The 20,758-nt window shown below is 51.9% G+C and overlaps 1 protein-coding gene across 1 annotated transcript in view; it reads left to right on the top strand.

Moving 5' to 3' along the window:
- Positions 1–677: 677 nt before the first annotated feature.
- Positions 678–20,758, top strand: part of bbx (bobby sox) — a 195,285-nt gene continuing 175,204 nt past the window's right edge. The window contains exon 1 of the mRNA XM_050178537.2: positions 678–1,955. The gene's annotated coding sequence lies outside the window, so the exon portion shown is untranslated. The remainder of the gene's footprint in view (positions 1,956–20,758) is intronic.

Below are 20,758 nucleotides of genomic sequence, written 5' to 3'. Positions count from 1 at the left end.
ATTGCGAGCTGATTATCGCATGCGGCGTTTCCGGCCCATATGTGAAAATTTTCTATACGAGTTTACTTCGTCCCCGGTACCACAGGTAAATTCTCTTCCGCGAAATAAAAACACCCGCAGTGCGCGCGCTTCAGTCGTTCCGGTCCGACGACTTCGCCCCCTCGCATGGCGCCCGCATCGTGTCTCGTCCTCTCCCGAAGGGCGCGCTCTCCCCAACTCGGGGGTCCCTATTTACTGTCGCGCCGTTTCACGAAATCGTCGCTTGCCAAGGCAGGTTTACTCGCCTCTGTCCCAGGACGGCTGCTGCCGGGTGAGGCTTAATTAAATTTGCTGCCGGCTGTCGCGTCCAGGCGACACCTGACACCTCTCGCTTTATTCGCGCAGCGTAATACGTTACGCACTCGCCACCGAGCGACGCCGGTGTTTCCGCCATTGTCAGCGCCCGTGATGTCCGCGCGTTTCTCTTTCTTTCATTTTATTTTCTTTCTCGTCTCTATATAACCTTTCCCCAGCGCTCTCAAATAGAGATTAATGATAGGAGCTTTCGCGCCGGTGCGACGATATATGCCGAGTGCAATGTCTCGCCGCCGCTGCCCGGTTGCGCGATGTGCGTGCTTGCACGCGTGCGTGCTCGCCGCGTTCTCAAGCGTAGCGTTGTGCCCCTCGTCTGCGTCGACTGAGAATTCGCCGAGAAGCTGGATGTTAAACGGTTCGACGGAAACCGAGTTTTGATATATATGAATATGCGTTTGCGCGCCCGGGCTCGCCGCGGCGACAGAGGCGATCGCATTTCGACACTTTCGTCCTCGATTAATGGATTCGCGAAGCCGCCGAAAAATGGCCCTTCGTCGCTGGAAGCTATATCGAGCCGACGCGACGTTTCGTGTACGGTTTGCCCGTACATCGCGTTTCGGACCTCTGCCGGCGGCGCCTCGTTCTCGTCTCGCTTTTTTTATCTTTTACTTTTTTTGTTCATGCTTTTGCTATTTCTTCTTGCGAAACTCGCGGCTGTGATCTCCTCGCGGTGATCGACCCAGTGCTTTGTCGAGAAAGTCTTGCTGCTTGAACTCCGCTTGATCGTGGTTCGATTTTTCGTCGACGAGCGGAGCTGTTGGAGCGCGCCGCTAGTTTCGAGCGTCCTGTCGCGGGTAGATGCGATCGCGAAAGGTTTGGTTTATTGATGGGACGGCTCTCGAAGTCATTGTTTCACGGTTGTTAGCGCATTGATCTGTTATTGATGCCGATATGTTTTGCTGCAAGCCACGCTCCGCCCATCGAAGCGAGGCGAGCTTTCCGAGCACCGGGCAACACATGTAAAGCTCACGTACGACTACGCGTGAGACGACGTCTTTTTTTTTTAATATCCGTGAAATTTAATGTTTTGTTTCCATCAGTACCATCGTCTTGTGCTATATATATTTCTGGCTGCTCATTCGGGAGGCGCATCTGGGGGGGAGGGGGGGGACAAAAATAAATTGACTTTTTATTATGCTTCTGTCCCCTTGAGTGCGCAGTCACCAGTTTAGAGGTAACAAGGTTCCTTCAGTGCTATGTACATGTCTGCGTGCTTCCTCGTTGCGATGATATTAACATATCGAGAATAAATGGAGTATGCTTGTTTAACAGCACAAGTTTTCTTCGCTAACCCGCGCCCGCATCCGCATGCAATGTCGTCTTCTTGCTGTACAAGTAGGCACGGCCTTTCCTTCTTTTCAACACCGTTCACCTCAAATAGCTGAAAGCGAGAATCAAGAAAAAAAGATATGCGCTGGGTCCTCGCGTGTTCGCCACCTCGTCTGGGGAGAAATAAAAAGAAATGTGTGTTTACGTGTGCGCGCGTGTGTTCATTTTTGTGTGTGTGTGTGTGTTCAAACTGACCTTTCGTCCCTTTTTTTTCTTGCTCCCCACAGAACCGCTGCGAAAACAGATTGCCCGCAGCGACAGCGCCACCGACGGTAAGTGCAGCATCTCCTCTCCGCGAGCGAGGCACACCGGTCGCGATCCGGAGCGACCAGGCAACGGTGTGTGCATTGCGGGACTTTGGTCCAACTGCCTTGCACTTACGGAGTCCAACACTTCCTAAGAAAAAAGAAATGAGATAAGGCATTCGTGCACGCACACTGCGTGGTGCCCTTGAGTACTCTTTGGAGCAGTCTCGGGGCACTATTCAACTCCTTTTTTGTTTGTCGCCCCCGCACAGCAGCCGAGCGGACCGGTGTAGCAGCGCGTATGTGCAAACTGCAGTCGCTCGCCGGTCGTCAGCACTGGAGGTCGGTCGCCTCTGTTCTTTGCGCAAGGCCGCAGCCCGACTGTGTCGCGCGCCGTCGTCGTCGCGTTGTCGCCAGAGCCATTATAAATGGCCTTCCCCCTCCACACGCGCTGTTGTGTGCTTGCGGCGGCGAACGAACGGCGAGGGAGGGAGCTCTGGCTAGGGGCCGTGTATCACTTGCGCGCGCTTCGAGTCTCGCGTGCGTCACGCTAAGGCCGAGCCCCGGCTGTGGTTGCGGTGCAATAGCGTCTCCGGACGAAGGACGCCGAAGGTCAGTCGGGGATGGATGCCAGGACAAGCGCTTTTACGCCGACCACGTGGCGATTCTCCGTGTTGACTTGCAGAGGAACGTCTCCGGCTTTTCTTTTTTTTCTGCTTCGCATTCGGCCGAAAGTGATCTTGCGTCACATCCAAGCGGACGCGATGGAGCTGCCGAGTCAAGCGTCCAGTCACGTCCTCGTTTTGGCGCGCCACAGTCTGTCGTATAGCTGAGATTTTTAAAGCAAAGCTTTCTTTGCCTCTTCTCCCGGCTTTCGGGGCGCTGCTGTTGTGGTCTAGCTTGTCCGCGCCGCTGGGTTTCCTGCAACACCCCCAGATGGCGCTCGCCTCCGCGTATCCCTGGAGTTACTGTATATGGCTCCCTGCGGGAGCCATATACAGTTGGGCATAGGTCCGCCATCTTGCAATCTGCTTTTCTCCAGTGAAGCCACCTGTCGCTCGTGCGGGGGCTATTTCATTCATTATACCCTCAAGACCACAAAGGTCTTACAGAGGGGATCCATCTCATGAGCTGGCTGCAGCACTGTGGAAGCTACACGAATTCTTAGCCAATAGAAAGGCTGAACGTCTCTCGAGATGTGCTGATCCGCGCCGCGTCGTCTGCTCAGCGGCTGCTTGCCATCATGTTACATGCAGCGTGGTTTGTGGATTCACGCAAAAAAAAAAAAAAGTGTTTTGACGCCGTGACTATAACCTGCGTTTACATGCGTGCGACAGCAGGGCTTCGCTTTACCTGTACGCTTTCCCTGCAGCTACCTCGCAGCCTCCTTAGCAAGTAGTACGGGCGAATGACCTGACAAATGTTCACTTGCGCCACAGCGTCTGCCCGGCGTCTCTTTGGCGTCTACTTGGCGTTTGCTCGCTGCCGTTATCACGTACCATGCTAGAGCGGGCTATTAAATTAATGATGCACTGAACAATTAGGCATTTTTAGCTTTCCGCATCCTAAGCGCATCACCTGTGATAATGCTGTGGCGTCATGTGCTAACTAGAAAGCAAACCAATTTTACGGCTTGGTGCTGTGTCTGTAGCCCTAGCAGCGTGAAAACAAACAGCCGATCTTAATAATTACGAGATAGCATACCGAATGATTTGACATCGGCCTGGCATGAGGCTTAGCAATGACGGATCTTGCCGCTTGTGTGTTGCTGATAGGGCGGAGAGCCAGTGAATTCGTATCGAAGCGGGTGGTCGGCGCTGTATGGGCGCTGCCATGTTGCCACTGTTAGGGTGGCTTATCTGCAGCAATTCGGACTTCCACGTGACTGCGCTTGGCGAATGCCAACGGAGCGTCCATGTGGAAAACAGAAGCCCAACTCTGGCTCCCTGCGGGAGCCATATGCAGTAACTCTACGTGTCCTCCCTGCGCATTCCTACCCGCGCCGCCGTGGCAGTGTTTTCACAGTTGGCCGTATGTGCTTGATTTCCTATGCGACAAATATGCAGGTGCTGAGCTGTGGAGGTCGCGTGCTGGGCGGTGATAGTGTACACATTAGAATCATCCATAGCCTGTAGAGAGCGCTTGGAGCTGGCGTCCCTGCCGGTAGCCGCGGTGGTGAAGCACGCTTGCTGCCGCGTCCGCATATGTGAAACGTCCGAACACTCCTTTCCAGCAGCCCAACGCGCAATTGCAGTCCCCTTGCTGACTAGCCGTTGTTGAGGAAATGTTCTTCTGTACACTTGTGCCACGATGCGATGTGCCATTTGAGGCAATGGTGATTAGGCTCAATCCTCTCAGAGATTATGAACAATGACGCTCAATGACGCCTCGAGCAAACGCGTCTTCCTGCGTGTTCTGTGGACTACGCAGACAAACAGCAGTGGTGCACGCAAGGTAACGTTTGACATCAACTCACCGCTCTCGTGTTGGACTAAACGCTGAAGAAATTACTCATTCGCCGCCAACATCACCGCTAATTATTGCCAGTCAAAGCAAACAGCATACAAAGCTTCGCTTACATCGAATCCCGACAGTGCGTGTGGTCCGCACATTTTTTTTCTGCTAGCGACCCGTCGCCCAGTGGCTATGGCGTGGCGCTGCTGCTCATGGGTCGCGGGTTCGATCCTAGTCGCATTCTGACGAGGGCGGAATGCAAGAACACTCGTGTATCCTGCATTGGGTCCACGTTAAAGAACCCCAGGTGGTCAAAATTAATCCGGAGTCCCGCATTACGGCATGCATCATAACCGTGTCGTTGTGCTGCCATGTAAAACCCCAGAATTCTTTTTTATGTGCCTAATGTGTGATACGATGTTCATATTGCGAAGGATACGTACTTGGAGAGCACTCAAGAACTGAACACAGCGACACAGTGCAGTGAGGGGTCAACAGATCGAACGAGTGAAACTATATATATATATATATATATATATATATATATATATATATAATATGGACGGGCCTATGCGCAGGTCCGCAGCCTTCACGAGTTCCAGAGAGCGAGGCGAGTGAACTTACTCTACCGTTATGCTGCTGTGTACACATTTATTTTCGTGTAAGCTGCAAATCGGCCTTCATCTTTCTGAACACTCGCAAAAAAGGATCGAAGCGCAATCCCTCACATGTGGTACACGCTGTGAGCCCTGCTGAACCCCTTTATGACTGAACGTAGCGATGGTTGGTCCGGAGGCGTTGCTTTTTTTCCTGCGCTGCGATTTCGAACAGCATAAAAGACAGCTCACGCCCGTCGGTATTTTGACTGTTCCGCGCTGTAGAAGTCAGTTAGGCTAGCCGGTTCTCGTTTCTGAACTGGGACACCGTAACCAGTGCGAAAAGACGCAGGACAAGAACGAAGTGTGTGCGCAGGACGCGACGCTAGTCACGTCAACGCGCGCGCTCCAGCGAGGCCGGCGCAGCCGCTGCCGAACAAACTGTGCACCCCTCCGACGTCGGTGCCGCCGCGAGCTCCCGGAATCCCGGGTTGGCTTTTCGATCGGGTCGAAAAGGGGAAGGCGGTCCTTCCTCGCCCCATTAACGCTGGCGGCGCTGCAGCAGCGTCCTGACTAAAGCTTTAGTCCTCGCGGTGACGACACTGGGCCGCCGCTTTTGCAGTGCACTGCGTCGTTGTCTACCCCTCCCTTCTCCCTCGCCGGCCATCTCGTCCCGAGCTTTGCAGGGAGCTCGTGCGGGTGGTGGACCGGCCGGCCGGCCTGGTGGGTGAAAGGGTGTTGCGCGGCGCTCCCGTTCCTTCCCCAACTTGCACGCCGTCCGCTCAGCTCGGCGCGTGGGGTTGTCGACCGCTGCGCGCCCAGGCACCGGGACCGAGTGCGTCATCGCCGCTTCTGCTGCTGCTGCTGCTGGCTTTGCTGCACTGCGCTGCACTGCAGCTGTGCGAACAAAGAGGAAAGAGACGCGAATGGCCCGGCCTGGTTATGTGCAATTGCCACCGATAACGTCAATGACCCTGCGCGGATGCCGTCGTCCGTAAAGCTTGATATCGCAATGCACGTGGGGTGTGTTTTTTCTCTCGTCAGGAATTGATTTTGGAGCTCAGTTATCGTGATTTACTGGCGCGCGAGAAATGACGGGCCTGATAAGGTGGTGATTACGCCTCCTCCCCCCCTCCCCTCAAGTGAAAAGAATACAGGGAGGAAGCGAAGGCGGTCGCATTTGTCATTGCAGGTATTGGTGGCCGATTAATTGAGTAATATTAGTATATCCGTGGCTAATGTAACACAACACGTTTAATAGACATCATTTTGTGCGTGTTCTCCAGCCAACCGCATACAAGCTGGTTTGTTCGTGCAAGCATTACGACGTTATGCAAAGCTTTCAGCTGTAAGTTGAAGAAACATTACGCATTCTGGTAATGCTTGGCAGCCTTTTGTGTGTGCTAAATCTGCCAGTGATCATATCGTTTCCAGTTTTGTTTGACAAGCACGCGCTGCATGACGTTGACATAGCGCAGATGTTTATGCGGCGTCCTTGGCTCGATGCGGTGGTTCGGTCGGTGGTTCGAGAAGCGCATAAACGTCGCTACTCATGCACGTACTTTCCATACGGGCTGCAAAGTCCATGTGCACGTCTTTTATATTCCGGACGAATCCGGCGTTAATTATCGCCCTTGTCCCCATGAATACACTCAACCCAGTGGCAGAACGGCGACGCGTGAAACAAGCGCAGCACTAAACCGACTCTTCGCTGTCGTGGCCTTATATGTGCAGCGAGTCGGTTTCAGTTTTGTATAGACGTCTAGCTTTTACAGAACGCTTCTTGCGAGAGACCTAGGTGTCGCCTCGCCAAAACCGTTCTCTACAACCAAAGCCTTAAATGACTTAAATGATGGTTGTTAGATCGACCTGGAATATACGGGCGCAACGTCAGTGAACCCGCCGTTGTGGCTGTGGCGCGTTGCGCTGCTAAGCACAATCGAGATCGTTGGCTTCGATTGCCGGCCGCATATTTATGGGGGCGAAATGCAGAATCGCTCGAGTAATTACATATAGGTACATGTTAAAGGACCCCAGGTGGTCAGAATTAATCCGCAGTCCCCCCACGTACTATGGCTTGCCTCATAGTCACATTGTGGTTTTAACACGTGAAGCGCCAGATTTGAATTTAAGCGCCAGCGAAATAGTGTACGCGGTTGCTGTGCAGATGACGCATTGACCTGGTTGCATTCTGCACCGCGAAGATAAATCCAATGCGAACGGGTTCATGGGGCTCCACTGACTTGTTGCGTGTCAGGGAACCGCGTAGGTGTGTCGCAACACGTGATGGCCTAATTCACCCTTCAGTTTTCACCCAACACGGTCCCTCCCTTTCTCTTTGTCTTTTTCGCATAAATGCGAACGGCTTTGTAAATTGCACAAGTTAGATGTAACACGTTCGTGTGCTAGTACTCGCTGTTGTGTGCTTAACCAGGTGGTCATTACGGCTGTCAGTACGAAACAGCCCCTCGATATATACCTTGCGCAGTCACATTGACAGGGCTTGGTTTCTTGCTCTGCAAAAAGCTAAATTGAGTGTGGGTGGCTACCAAGTCACGGCTTCGCTGTTCTAGGGCTCGCGCGTTTAATGCATGAAGCACTGAGCAGCGAATACAAACCATACAAAGAAGTTTTCCACATGACTGTTAAATACGTTCTCTCCACAATAGAAAGTCTGGCCTTTCGCTCGTCGAAGTTGTGCTCATCAACCGCACACTGATTTATATACAATCTGTACAGGGTACGGTCTAACGGTGCATGTTCGCGTTAAAGCGTCAAAACTTCACTCCAGCAAGCGCTGCGAAGCCTGCCGAAAACAACAGCGAACATTTTCACTGCCTGTGAACTATGCCGGTTAATTACGAGTTGAATAGAACGATGATGAGAAAAACATTGGGAAGTACACCCCTTACTTTTTTTGCAGCATAGGGTGGGGTGACAGACCCTAGTGGCCGGGAAGTTCCTCTTTTTCCTTTGCACCAAACCAACCGCGCATTATAGATACCCCCCCCCCCCCCCCCCCCTCTGGATTTCCCTCATCGGCATTTTGCTGGCGAGGCGCTGCTTCGGGTCTTGGCTCCTTTTCTTTCGGCGTCCACGCCCCTCGCCTCGCTCTCTTTTCTCGATTCATCTCCTTGAATGCGAAAAGAGTTTTCTCGAGGACGCCGCCTTTGTTCGGGAATGCGCGCGCGCCTTCGAACGGGAGACGCGCCTCCATTTAGAGGAGTGCGCGGGAGCGCATGGACGCCGCCGCGTCTCGTGTGCATGTGCGGATTGGTTGGGTAATCGGCCACGGCGCGGGAGTTATAAGAAGCCGGTTGAGACATCGGCCTCCGTGCAGCAGCCGGCCCTCCTCCGTCGGCCGCCATGTGTGTGTGTGTCGAGGATTGTCCCGCGCTCCCAACTGGATCGCGTCCAAGTTCGTTCTCGGGCCGTGGTGTATGCCCATTGTGTGTCTCGAGTATCTCCGCTCGCTTTGCAACATCCGCGGACGCGGCTGAAAGCTGTGATCGGCGGCCTTCCTTTCTTTCACGCGCCCGCACTGGCTGGCGCGGCTTTTGTTGATCTTCGCGGCTTCTGTCCGTGAACCGCGTCGACGAGTGTTTTGATTGCGGCTCTGTGGCGGTTCTCACGATGCAGAGCGAACGCAGTTTCCCGCGCGTCGAAGCACAACGTTCGGAGCCAGCCGCGGTTGCAAGACGTCGTGTAGCGGATTCGTCTCGGTTTCCATCGCAGCTCAACTAGGTGATGCGCCGCCGTTAGCCGTGGCCCGGGTCACAGATTTCTTGGCGGCCGCATTGCAATGAGGGCGACATGCAAGAACGATCGTGTGTTTAGATTTAGGTGCACGCTGTTTCGGGACGGGATCAATCGATCGCAGTTTTGCAGTGAAGCTGCTTATGGCTAGGTGTCCGTGCATTTTTGTTCTGCGTCAACGAAAACCGTCAATCATCTGCAATGGTTCATACCCCCCCAAGCAAACAAAAATGCAATGGCTCATCCCTCTCGTAATGCAGATGATATATATATATATATATATATATATATATATATATTCGTCCATGCCAATGTATATAAGTAAATGTGTGCGTGCCTTTGTTCAGAATTCTGTCACCTCTGTGCCGTGTGCTATACAGCTTCGCTGGTCATCCACCTTCACAGAGTGGAATGGCTCATGATCTTTATTTTTTTCCTTTTGAGGCAAGGCGCAATGGACATATGACAAAGAAAGAATACTGTTACGTTACTACAGTGCGCGTTGCTCGAAACAAAGGTGAACCATCACTAACTAGCCTCAGGAGTCCTGCTAATTTCTTCTAATGACTATGATTTGACGTGACAAGTGAGCAGCCAGAGATACTTAGCCTGTCATCGCTTCACGGCGAGTGTGGTTGTGTTGCGTATAGTCGTCCTGGCGGGCCCGTGATCATCGGCGAGCTTCGACACCCTTACCTGTATATATTTCCCGCTCCTCCAATAACTTGATGAATGTCAATTGAGGCGCGCGACGCTCGAACGTGGTCGCACACTTTGAACTGTTGCAGTGGAAGTGCCGTACATTAGGTGTATACGGTGTAATTACAGCTGGCCGTTATATGCGCGTGCCCGCAATGCAACTGCATGTTTGACTGTGAGTCGGGACTCCCTAGCCCCGGCCTACCGATGCGAGCGATATATATTTTCATAGCTTCTCCGAATTCCGCCCCTCTGGAATGCGGCAGCCGTGGTCGGGGATCGAACAGGCGACCTCACGCTCACCAGCAGAACGCCACTGCTGCGGAATCCAGTAAAGCAAGCGTGGTCTTCCTTATGGACGGTTCATTGTCTTCCTGACGATGAACCTTTAAAAAAAATATTTTACCAAGGCACCCTTCCAAGACATCAAAAATGCTAAGTGCTATGCTTTGTGCCGTAAAGTTTTCCGCGCCTAAATGAGAGTTTAGAGGTGTGCAACTCAGTAACTCAACTCAACTCACTAACGATACGTGGGGCATCGCGGGGTTAATTCGGATTTGTTATATAAGCCTAACGTGGTTACCGTCACGTCGCGCGAGACCGTGCCCCTGCTCGAGGCCTCGTCAGGCGCATGTGCCGCCTCTTCGTTACGTGCCTGCGTGTGCCGCTGGCTCTGCCGCCATCATTCAGCTGCGGGCGCTTTTGTTTGCCACCCTCGTGTCCACGCCGTGCGGCCGCCGGGGCCTCCGCTCTTTTTGTCTTGGCCCAGAGGCGCGCACAAAGGAGACCTCCGACCGCGCCTTTGTTGTTGTCCGCGCAGAAAGGAAGGGTACGCGGGACACAAAGCTTGGCGCGCCGAAAGTGCGCATGCGCGGGGGCGCCCGCCCGGCGGGACCGGAAACTGGTGAAAGCGACGCGCGCCGTGCGTATGTATTAGTTGTGGTAAGCGGCCCGTGGTGGTATGGTCTGGTTGCGTACGTGACGCGCTCATGCTCCGCTGCGCCGCCAGTCGCGTTGCACGTGCGGTGCCTGCTGAGGAGAGCATCTGACCCCGTCGGGACGCCGGGCGAGGTCGCCGAAAGGAAGCACTGCAGACCCAGCTGGCCACGGGTTGCCTCGTACTCGGGCCACCGCGGAGTCGCTGCTGTGTACTGTTTCCTTTGCCGTCCATCGTATGAGAAAAGGAAGTAGTTCGGTGTCGATAGAGTCACTGGGCAGGGGACAGATATTCGTAGGGAACACTTACTCATCACTTTTTTTTAGAGGTCGAAGTTTTTGAGATTCATTTAGGACGCACTTTGTAAAGCCGGTTCGTTGCGCGACAACTGGCTCATCAAAGGCCTCCGTTTAGATTTGATAGGCGGTGTCACTGTCCTTCTCGGCGCCGTCTAACGTCGAAAATTTTGGGCTGCTGGCGCAGCCCTGTCTGGGCGGTGTAGGGGTTGGAGGACGGACTTCGGGATGAAAACCAAACTTGGGAGTATTTATTTTACATTATATACAGAGAGGTGAGAGTCAAGTAACAGTAGTACAGTCATTACGGGCCGGCAGCAACTCGGACGCTGCGGCCCGCGGCAAGAAGTTCGAGAGAGGTGAATCAGGGAATGCTCTGGTCTCTCTGGAATGCTTCTTTTCAACCCTTCGAGGACTGGAAGTCGCGTCAAGTTCGGCCAATGGGAGAGCCCGCTCAGATGACGACACCTTCGGCCAATGGTAGGCACCCGTGCGATGATGTCACACCCGGCGGCTCCCCGCAGTCTTGCCTTGCTGTGGTGCAATGCTCTCTTCAAAGGCGGAGAAGGGGCACGATTGGGCTCCATTGTCCGAGGCTCACCTGCTCCCGGTGGTACAGCCCTGCTGAGGTGGCAAATGCCCTCTCAAAGGCGACCGGTGCGACGCTGCCAGGCCTTCCCGGAACATCGCAGCCGTCATGTTTCGGGACCCACTTTCCTTGCAACAATGCCGGGCGATCCCTTCGTTTTCTGGAAAACTCAAGCATTGAATAGCTACCGCGGCGTACGAACTTGTTGGCACGTGAACTTGTTGGCTCGAGCGATCCTCTGGAATGTGCTGCGATTCGATGTGGTCCGGGGAACTCGAAGTAGGCGCAGGAAACAGCTCCATATCTAACAGCTCGTCCTCGCCCCGGTTGTTCTGAATGGCCGGTGAACTCAATTCGCTGGCCATGAGGAACGCTGAAAGAACCTGCAGGGTATTGGTGTCGAGCCTCGTTTGACGAACTTCGGGATCCTGGGCCCTGGAGAACATACGTCAAACAAACAAAACAACACAGCGCTGCACCACGCGTAAGCGCAGGCTCTTCACCCCTGACTCGCCAGGCTATTACTGAGTCAAAATGAACCCTGATCTTTTATTTCCCCAATTTTGACTAAACAGTTCCAACCACCCTTCCAAACCGCTATCCATTTCTCCCCGAATGCCGACAAGACCAGAGTACTATTGTTGTTGCAAAACAAAGGGTCGTTGATGTTGCAAACAACAAATGAAAACAGCCGAACATAACTTAAGTGGCCTAACTACACGAACAGCATGTTTCCAATCTATCGCAGTGGCATACTTATCGCACGTATTGGTGCCACTGAACAATCTGGTCAACCTCACAAGTACGTAATCACAAGCGCACTAGCCTTGTGGTCACTAAACCGAACGCGTACTTGCGTTGTAGGCAAACTTTTCATTTACGCTTACGCACGTTTCTTCCCTGAAAGTCCTACAGGACACGTGACTTAAACGAACAATTAAACTTGCGGGACTTACACACTCCGCAGAAATCTTAAAATGATGCGTCTTCTACTAACTCTTTCCACGCACGCTCACTAAAGAAGTCAGAATACGGCTGCCCTCAACACACACCAGCAACCCAGTCATAAATCTGCTTCCTTCCGTCCACACAGGACACGCGCTAACGGAACTAAGAACGCTTCTCAGTGCAAATCATGCACTCACTGAAAACCTACGTGCTTAACCTTAGAAAATTCAAAAACACTCAAAAAGAAAGAAGGTTAAATAACACACACGCGCGTTACGATAGGCCTTTCAACAATAACCTTGACCCTCAGGTTACTCACGCACACAAAAAGAAAGCCTATTTACTCATTAACTAACACTCGCGAGACTACATGTTTACACAAACCTCATCTTTCAAATCTCCGAGCTTCTCAAACGAAAACACAAACAAAGCTCAAACCTTACACATTGAAAGAAATCCTAGTCTCAAATCGCGAAAATCTGCAAATGTTCAAAAATAAAACAAAACAACACTACTACGGAAGCTCTTGGCCTCCCGTTCCCGATTACTTCCGACTGACTCATACTTTCAACCGAACCCGAGGTGGTCGAGGTTTAAAAGCTACTCTGGCTACGGAGGAACAACAAAAGGGCTGACTCACTATCAGCTCCCCCAAGACGTTACGGTCTCCTGCCAATTTGCGTCCTCGCGCCCCGCTTTCAACATGACCTCGACTGACCGCGTCGCTACTCCCCACCTGGTCTCGTCTTGCCACCTTGCGCTTCTTTGTACTGCACGCTGAGCTTCGAAGAGAACGACGGAACGACGAGGAATTTGACTGCCCCGTCCCCTTTGTCCGCGTCCGTGCAGAACAAGCTTCTCGGTCCCCTTTGACCGGTGGCTCGAACGTTTTCGATGCGTCAACATCGTCAGTGACGACCGCACCTTTTTCCTCGCGCCCTGCCCTTTTGGGTTTCTCGCCATCTTTGGCGGCGCTACATTAGTTACCGTCTTTCGGTCTTTACCGCGCTTCTTATTTCGGCGCTTTCTCTTCGCACTCACTTTCATGTCGCCTTCTCGTGCCTCGCGCTGCCCGGTACACATTTCGTCGGCCCGGATCGGTCTCTTACCCGCACAGTCTGAGTGATTTACATTTAAATCTACTCTCACTTTGCCTCGACTGGCGGACAGCCCAACCGACTCTGGAACAATGCAGCAGGCTTTACTCGAGTTAGACAACTCGCACTCTTGTGAACTGCCCTCTACTACATTGCCCAGCTCACTCTGTGCATCTGCACACAGCCCGTCGGTATCGATCGCTGTCTCACGCGCACAGTCCGAATGATTAACAACTGAATCATCCCTATCTAGGCTATCTAGACTGGCGGAGAGCCGCACCGATCCCTGAACAATGCAGTTGTTCTCTCGTGAGCTACGGAGCTCGCCACCCCGGGAACTATTCTCAACTGCATCGTCCAGTTCGCACTTCACTTCTGCACGCAGATCTGACTCGACATGGGTGCTCGCGTCTGTCAAGTCCGTAGTATTCTGTACCTCGCTAACGACCTCGCTACCATGAGATGCGACGCACACGCGCGGTAACTGTGCCAATTTGTTCGCAGCTGGCCTAGCTGTCTCTACAGTCCTCTGTTGGCACAGCACCTCGTCGCTCTCACTCTGGCCTTTAACGGCCTCTGTTGCCACTCGGGCTTCGTTAGCTGCTAGCACTTCGAGTTCACCTATGAACGTGCTGCTACTCTCACAGGTACTACTACTTTTCTCGGCTTTCGACGAAAATCTGCAATCTACTTCTTCACACTTTTGCTGCGTCCAGCCTACAGATTTCTCAAGCCGCTGTTGTCTCTGTGCCAATAACTGATCACAATACTGTATCTCTTTGATCAGTGCTGCGTTCTCTCTCTCATACTTTTGCTCACGCTCACGCTTACGTTCCTGATACTCACGTTCGCGTGGTTCCTGTCTTTTACTTAGAATTCGTTTGCCCATTTGTTCTATGAATTTCAAATCATTGTTACTTTCTAGAATGGTTTTACGAATCTCTGATTCCTTCAAGTCCTCATCTACGTTTACCTCGATCTCCTCACACAACCACAACAGGTCAGCTCTCGTCAAACACATTAGGACCATGGTCGCTACTTTAAGCTTTGGCTCTGCTGTCACACAATACTTGTTGCGATACCCACGCAAATCAAAATACAAGTAAAAGATCCCAGCGAATCAAATTCTAAAACACAGTGAAATTGAAGCCTGGTAAATCTTACAGCCAAAACCAAACGCTTACCCACTGAAGCAGCACCATATCATCAGTCCTTCCCCGCCGTATCCAGTCAGTTGCAAGAGGTGGTCAATCTCAAGTCGCCTCCAACTTGATCAGGATGCCGGTCGGTCACCATGTGCCAACGTCCGTCAGCTGCCGTTGCTGTCTCCGAGTCGTAGGCCGATCTAGGAGCCGTAGTCGGATCCCTCCGCTGCCATTCAGTTGTAGGATTTGGCAGACGTAGCTGTAGAGATGAACTTGGGACGACAGGGGTAGGCGAGCAGGATTTAATTGCAGGATTTACATTTAAAAACAGGACATACATTGGCAGACTAGCGCGACTCCCATATGGAGCCCGCAAAACTAACATACAGCAAACAGTTTACGAGCACACAGCTCACTCTTACATTTCGAGTATGACAGAGCACTCAGCTCCCGACAACGAGCACGACACGAGCACACCCTAGCAGCCGGCAAACGCTGCTTATAAGCCCTTGCTCGACGTCATAGTTCGACGTCATTCAAGATGACCCGCCTTTTTGGAGGATGAGGTGTGTCGGAGCAGGAATGGTCGGGAAGGTTCGTCCAAGCATTGTAAACTCGCCGCCGCCCCGCACTGTGGCTCACACACATTCGAGCCCATACACACAAAGGCTCCGGAGTCGACGACCGAGGGCTTCGTAGAACTGTGCTCCGTCTCGGGTGGCGCGGCGGAGTACCACATTCCTGAGCTGACCGCGCGCCACGTGGCTGCCGGTCATCCGCAGTTCTCGGTACCGCCCAGCTTTCAGTGCCGACGTCAGAGGGCTTCGTAGAACTGCTTTGTCCCGGGTGGCTCGGCCAAGTACCAATTTCCGGAGTTGATCGCGCGCCACGTGGCTGCCGGCCGTCCGCAGTTCTCGGAAGGGCGCCCCGACTGGTGGGCTTGGAACACGTGCAGCGGGCTGAAAACTGGCACGTTGCCACCCCGTACGGCCATTCTTAACAGCGGCGATGTCGGTTGTGCGTTGAACAGCACAGCTTGCGTGTAGCGGCTTTCTCTACCGGATGTATCCATAGCTTATTGCAGAACGTCCGTCGCATGTTGTGACTCTCGAGGAAGGCTCTTCATGGAGCTTCCCTCTCTCTCTCTCTCTCTGCGTGTGTGTGTGTGTGTGTGTGCGCGCGCGTGCGTGCGTGCGTGCGCGCGCGCGCGCGCGCGAAAGCATCAAATGCCCCATTCAGCGAAAAAGCCGGTAGGGTCTGTAGCAGCGAAACGGCACCTAAATTCCCATTGGCTGCGACGCACGTCAGAAGCGCGCCTCTACGGAGCAGAGCGGGCGAATTGCTTTTAGCGCTAGCGCGCAAAGAGTTGCGTGAGGAGAGAGGGCATCGCCGCGACAGATGTGGGGAATGTAGAGGTGCTATGAGCGTCCCCTTTGGAACAGGGTGGTGGTTTCTCCATCAAGCTCTTTTCATTATATTGCGTAATATCCTACGTAGGGTTAAAAAAGGGGGACAGAAAACGAAGAATTTCCATCAACATACTTTCTGAACCTCTATGGGGAACTTTGTTTTTGTATGCCTCCATTGTTTGTCGTTTCCCTACCTCCACCGATCCTCCAATTACGTCTTACTCATCTCTATTGTGGACATGTTTATCCCTGCTCTCGCTGAACGCAAGAGTTTCAATGAGGCCGCCAGAGGGCCCGGGCCTTCCGCGACCCCACGTCACCAGCGCGCCTCGGCGAAACATGCAGATACGGCGACGCGACGTAGCGTATAGGCGCTGTTCTCTGGTTGCTTGTGTTATCCGCGCGTGCCTTGTCCGCGCAAGCTCTCGCCTGCGTTGTAACTGCGCCTCGGTTAGGCCAAGTCAAAACGCGCTCGCTTGCTCACGAGGAGTTCATGACTCGAAGGACCGCTCAGCGACGTTCAATTGAAAATGAATGCTCGCGCATTGACACTCATAAGTGCTTAGGTGTCATCCGATTTTAAGCATGAAATGCTTTTAGCTCCCGTTGTCGGCGACCTTCAAGTAACCTTGAGCCAAAAGCCAGAGCCGTTATCCGGGCACTCACACGAGAACATCCGGGCGAATTACGAGAACAAAACCAGATCATCAGGGCGACCAGTCAAGACTTTCAAAATTGCGGTCTCTGGACCCCAACCCTTCGTGCAGGACCGCATTACATACGCTAGTTACTGCCCAAACAAGATAAAGAAAGATGTATTGCTTCCGAGCTCTATCCAATGTTTGTTCGCAATATCACTCAAGCTGTAACTTCTAGTACGCTGACGTTTTATTTGTCATTTCCAATAGAAGACGTTAAAAAGGCAGATACCAATCTCCATCCTAACCTGCTTTGCGGGTTTCCATTTGAAGCATACATATACTCTCGATTGCGGGAGACCCAGCAATTTTTCTTTATGCGAAAATATTATATGCCTCATTGCGCGAAAATTCATCGGCGTCGGCGTGACCTAAAGATAGTACCAAAAATGTCAGATGGCGGAGATAGTAAAAAACACGTCATAAAGCAGCTCGGATTGACGTTAAATTTCTGAGGGAGGCTCGTGTAAACAAAGTAAATTAATGGCTTTGAAAAGAAAATTTGGTACATTTCTGTCTGGGTGGGAATCGAACCCTGGCCTGCGGTGTGCGAATCGAGCACGCGTTCATGAGCGCGTTCATGCCTGTAGTGAGCGCGTTCATGACGTTCCGAGGTCTACAAACTGTATAATGCCTTCCCATTCCATACGTAAGCACTCTTAAACGTCTCGGCCGAATTTTGTTTTGTTTTTCTAGCCCTTTGACGCGCGCTCCGCTGGGCCCCTGTATAATGGAGCGCTTGCGCCGTTTGAAAAAGCACACACACCTGTGTGCACACAGTTTTATTGCTATGACAATTATATGGGCCCTTCAGGTGCATTTTTGTCGTCGCCGTCATGTTCCGTATAAATTACAAGGGCGATAACACCGTCGCCGCGTGCCGTATGTTGTATGTGCGAGTGAAAACACGCGAGGGGCAGCCGTAGGGAGCTGACGATCGCGGCTCAAACTGGTGCGCGCGGTGGAGAAAGGCGAAGAGCAAACGCGGCGTCTTTCGTCGCGCGGAAGGCAGTGGGCGGATGGAAGATAGGGAGGGAGGGGGGAAGCCGGGCTGGGCTCCGCCAGCAACTGCGTATTTCGCGACCGGGCGCAAGGGGAACTGACTAGAGTGTACTCCAGAACTGACGATCGCGGCTCAATCTTGAGCAAGAAACGGATGGAAGTGGGGATGCAGCGCCAGTGGGGATTTAGTAAAAATCAGTTGCCGGGTTTTACTCCGCCAGCAACTGCCTACTTTGCGCGGCGGCGCGCCGTATCTTGAAAGCGTTCTGCAGACATCTCATACCATTGTGCTTGCTGTTTTCTCGCTGCGTTGAAGCAATAGGCAGCAAGAAGGTCAGTTACTTCGCTCGCTGCTGCTGCCGCGCTTGCTCATGCCAGCGTTTTGACAGCGAGCGTTCGCGGTCATCGAGTGTGATGTGTTCATGTTTGCCTGTGCTCGCTGACACCGTGCTTGCTAATTCATTTACTACGCGAATGTTTCCAAGTTTATACGGCCGATAAAGCTACTTTTGCTTACTTTGTATAACTGTCTACTAATTTGCTATCAGAGTCGAAGCTTCGCCTTTCGGGCGAAACAGCGACTTTTTTCTCGGGGCGTTTGTGACAGCTCCCACGATCGGCCGACTTTTTTCCTCTACGCGTGTGGCTGATCATTTGTAACTTTCTCTGCGTTTCCCGTCTTGCGCATGTCTCTTCATTGCTGCTATGCGCAGTCTCGACTAACGGCTTGTCTTGAGTTGTGCATTGGAACGTGGATATTACCTGGTGTTCAACGAACACTTTAAAAACAATATTTTTAATTGCCTGTGGCAGATAGCATAAATAGTCTGTGATCTGGTCTACTCGGAAGAGCCTGACGTTTCTTGCGCAAGAAATTGAAATGCATAATTGACTAATTAACAAAGAAAACTAATATCTAGCTCATTATGTTATGGCACATATTGCGATCTACGAATTCTAGCCTGGGAATTCTCAAGGCGGATCCACTTGGAGCGAATTCTGAGGATGACACCAGTTTCGACATATTAATTACCGAACTTTGCGGAGGAATGCGTTGGCGTTCCGATTACTTTTGTGCTTCAATGCATAAGACGACGTTCTGTTAAGAAAGTAAGTGGAACGACAGTGGATTTTTACCGCAAGTTTGATGGCCTATATCTCGTACATGGTGTCATCCGCACAATTCTTTTCAAGTGGATAAGCCCTGCAGGCTCACCCACCAGACCAAGTGCGTTCACGAGAGTGAACCGCTCAGTGTCGCGCGCGACCCCCTGTGCCGCGAAACGCGCGCGTGGACGCATTTGTCGGTCGTCCAGGGTGCCGTTGCATCCGCCACCGACCTCGGTCGCGGGTGAAGCGCCCGTAAAAGTTTGGGCGAAAGGAGCTGCGGCCGCGGCCCAGCCTTCGGGATATTTAGTGAATGCCTGTCACTTCTCGACCTGCTTTGAGCGAGTACCGTAAACACTCGCACGTTAGGCGGCGAAAGCCTCCCTGACCTCCTTGGGGCTTTAGAGAACCGAGCTAGATGCCGATGCGAAAGTGTGGAATATAAACTCGACAGCTCGACCGAAGCTCCCCGACTAGTAAAGAAAGAAAAGACAGCGAACATAAACGTCAAATCGTTTTAGACTTCTGAAGTATTGTTTGGAAAAGGTTTTCGTTGATTTCGCGGTAAGAGTTTGCTTACTAGAAGAGAAAATATAGACCAAGCTCCTTTTTTTTTTTTTTTCGGGCGGATACGTAAGCATGACGTCATGGGTTTGGGGTCGCTGTGGCTAAGTAAAAATTAACGAAAATTGCTCAGTTCAGCCCATGGAGCTTTTAGAATACAATACAATCCATCATTTCCGGTAAAGTTTAACTAGATCCGAGCAGACGTCGTAGAAATCCATGACGTCACGGTGGGCAGCTGCGGGCAAATTCAATGCGACGTCGCCACCTACCTTTCGTGTTCGCGTTTCATCTGGCCTAGGCCTGCTCTCGCGATAACAGTGCCTGTGTTTTAGTACTGCAGCAGTAGTTGTAGTTTACTAATACGATTAATCTTATTTGTCTTTTTCTTATCTCTTAATAGGTCTAGAAATGCGTATTCGATTATGAAACCGATTCACAGATTGAGGTAGGGCAGGGGGGGGGGGGGGGAGCGTTGCTGAGTTTGAAAGTTTAGTTCAGCAATATAGGTATATACCTTAGATACCCAGTCTGGAGGATTACCCGAGAACGGGCACAAAGCTGTAGTGGCAGATATCGGAAGCAGATAAGTCTAAAAAGCCGTCGAATATTATGGGCTATCCCATTAAGAGGTCGGTGTGCTTTAGGGATGACGACTATGAGCCGAGGTTAAACGTTAAAGCGTTATATAGGCACTTTTTTTTATTACGCAGACGAGAGATTAGCTTACTTTCACTACTTTGGTGGTCAGCATATTAGGATTTATGTAAAACCTCACGTGCTAGTATTTTATATATATTACACACATACACAGCGAGGAAACGCCTTCATATATACTTCTTATTCATTCAAACCATGAATGAATACTCCCATATTGGTAACAACCTAAATTATTGCACATATCTGTAACGTCCCTGCAACCACGGTGCACACAGGCATACCGACGATAAAGAAGCAGTATTCATCCAGGCGACGAGAGAGCAAATCACGGAGGTCGCTCGCGGCAGTTTTCTTGGCGCGTGTCCCTTCAACAGCCCAGTGGCAAGTGCTGGCGATTGTACACGATAGGTTTGCGCGCCTGGGATATTGATGTGCCATTACTCTCTTCGAACGGTGCGGGGTGATGGGCGCATGCTGTGCAGTTTCGCGATATGGCAAATTACAGGGCGGATGCTTGATGCATATGCACCGAGAAGGGATGCCGGAAGGTATACTAGGAGAAGCAAAAAAGGGAGCGCTTATTTCAGCACGGACGCGTGCTTCGCATATGTATTCCTGCAATGCACGAAACATAACACGAAAACATTAATTCATGCTGCGCCGCCCGCTAGTACTTGTGATAGGTTGTGATAGATCCGCTGTCGCTGCGCGATCTGGTAGACTGTGATAGCACTCATCTGCTTCGGGGCTCTTTAGTTGCTATTATGCAATGTTATCTGATAATTGTGCCTGTTAATGTGCACTGAAAGAGAAATATTAGTTGTTTTTCTTTTGCGCCCTCATATATTACTACACTCACTGACGGCTTTCTGT

This window comes from Dermacentor andersoni, chromosome 5 (assembly GCF_023375885.2).
Source record: "Dermacentor andersoni chromosome 5, qqDerAnde1_hic_scaffold, whole genome shotgun sequence".
Taxonomy (NCBI): Eukaryota; Metazoa; Arthropoda; class Arachnida; order Ixodida; family Ixodidae; genus Dermacentor; species Dermacentor andersoni.
The sequence above is the reverse complement of the archived record's forward strand: the minus strand, read 5'-3'. Positions and strand labels throughout refer to the sequence as shown.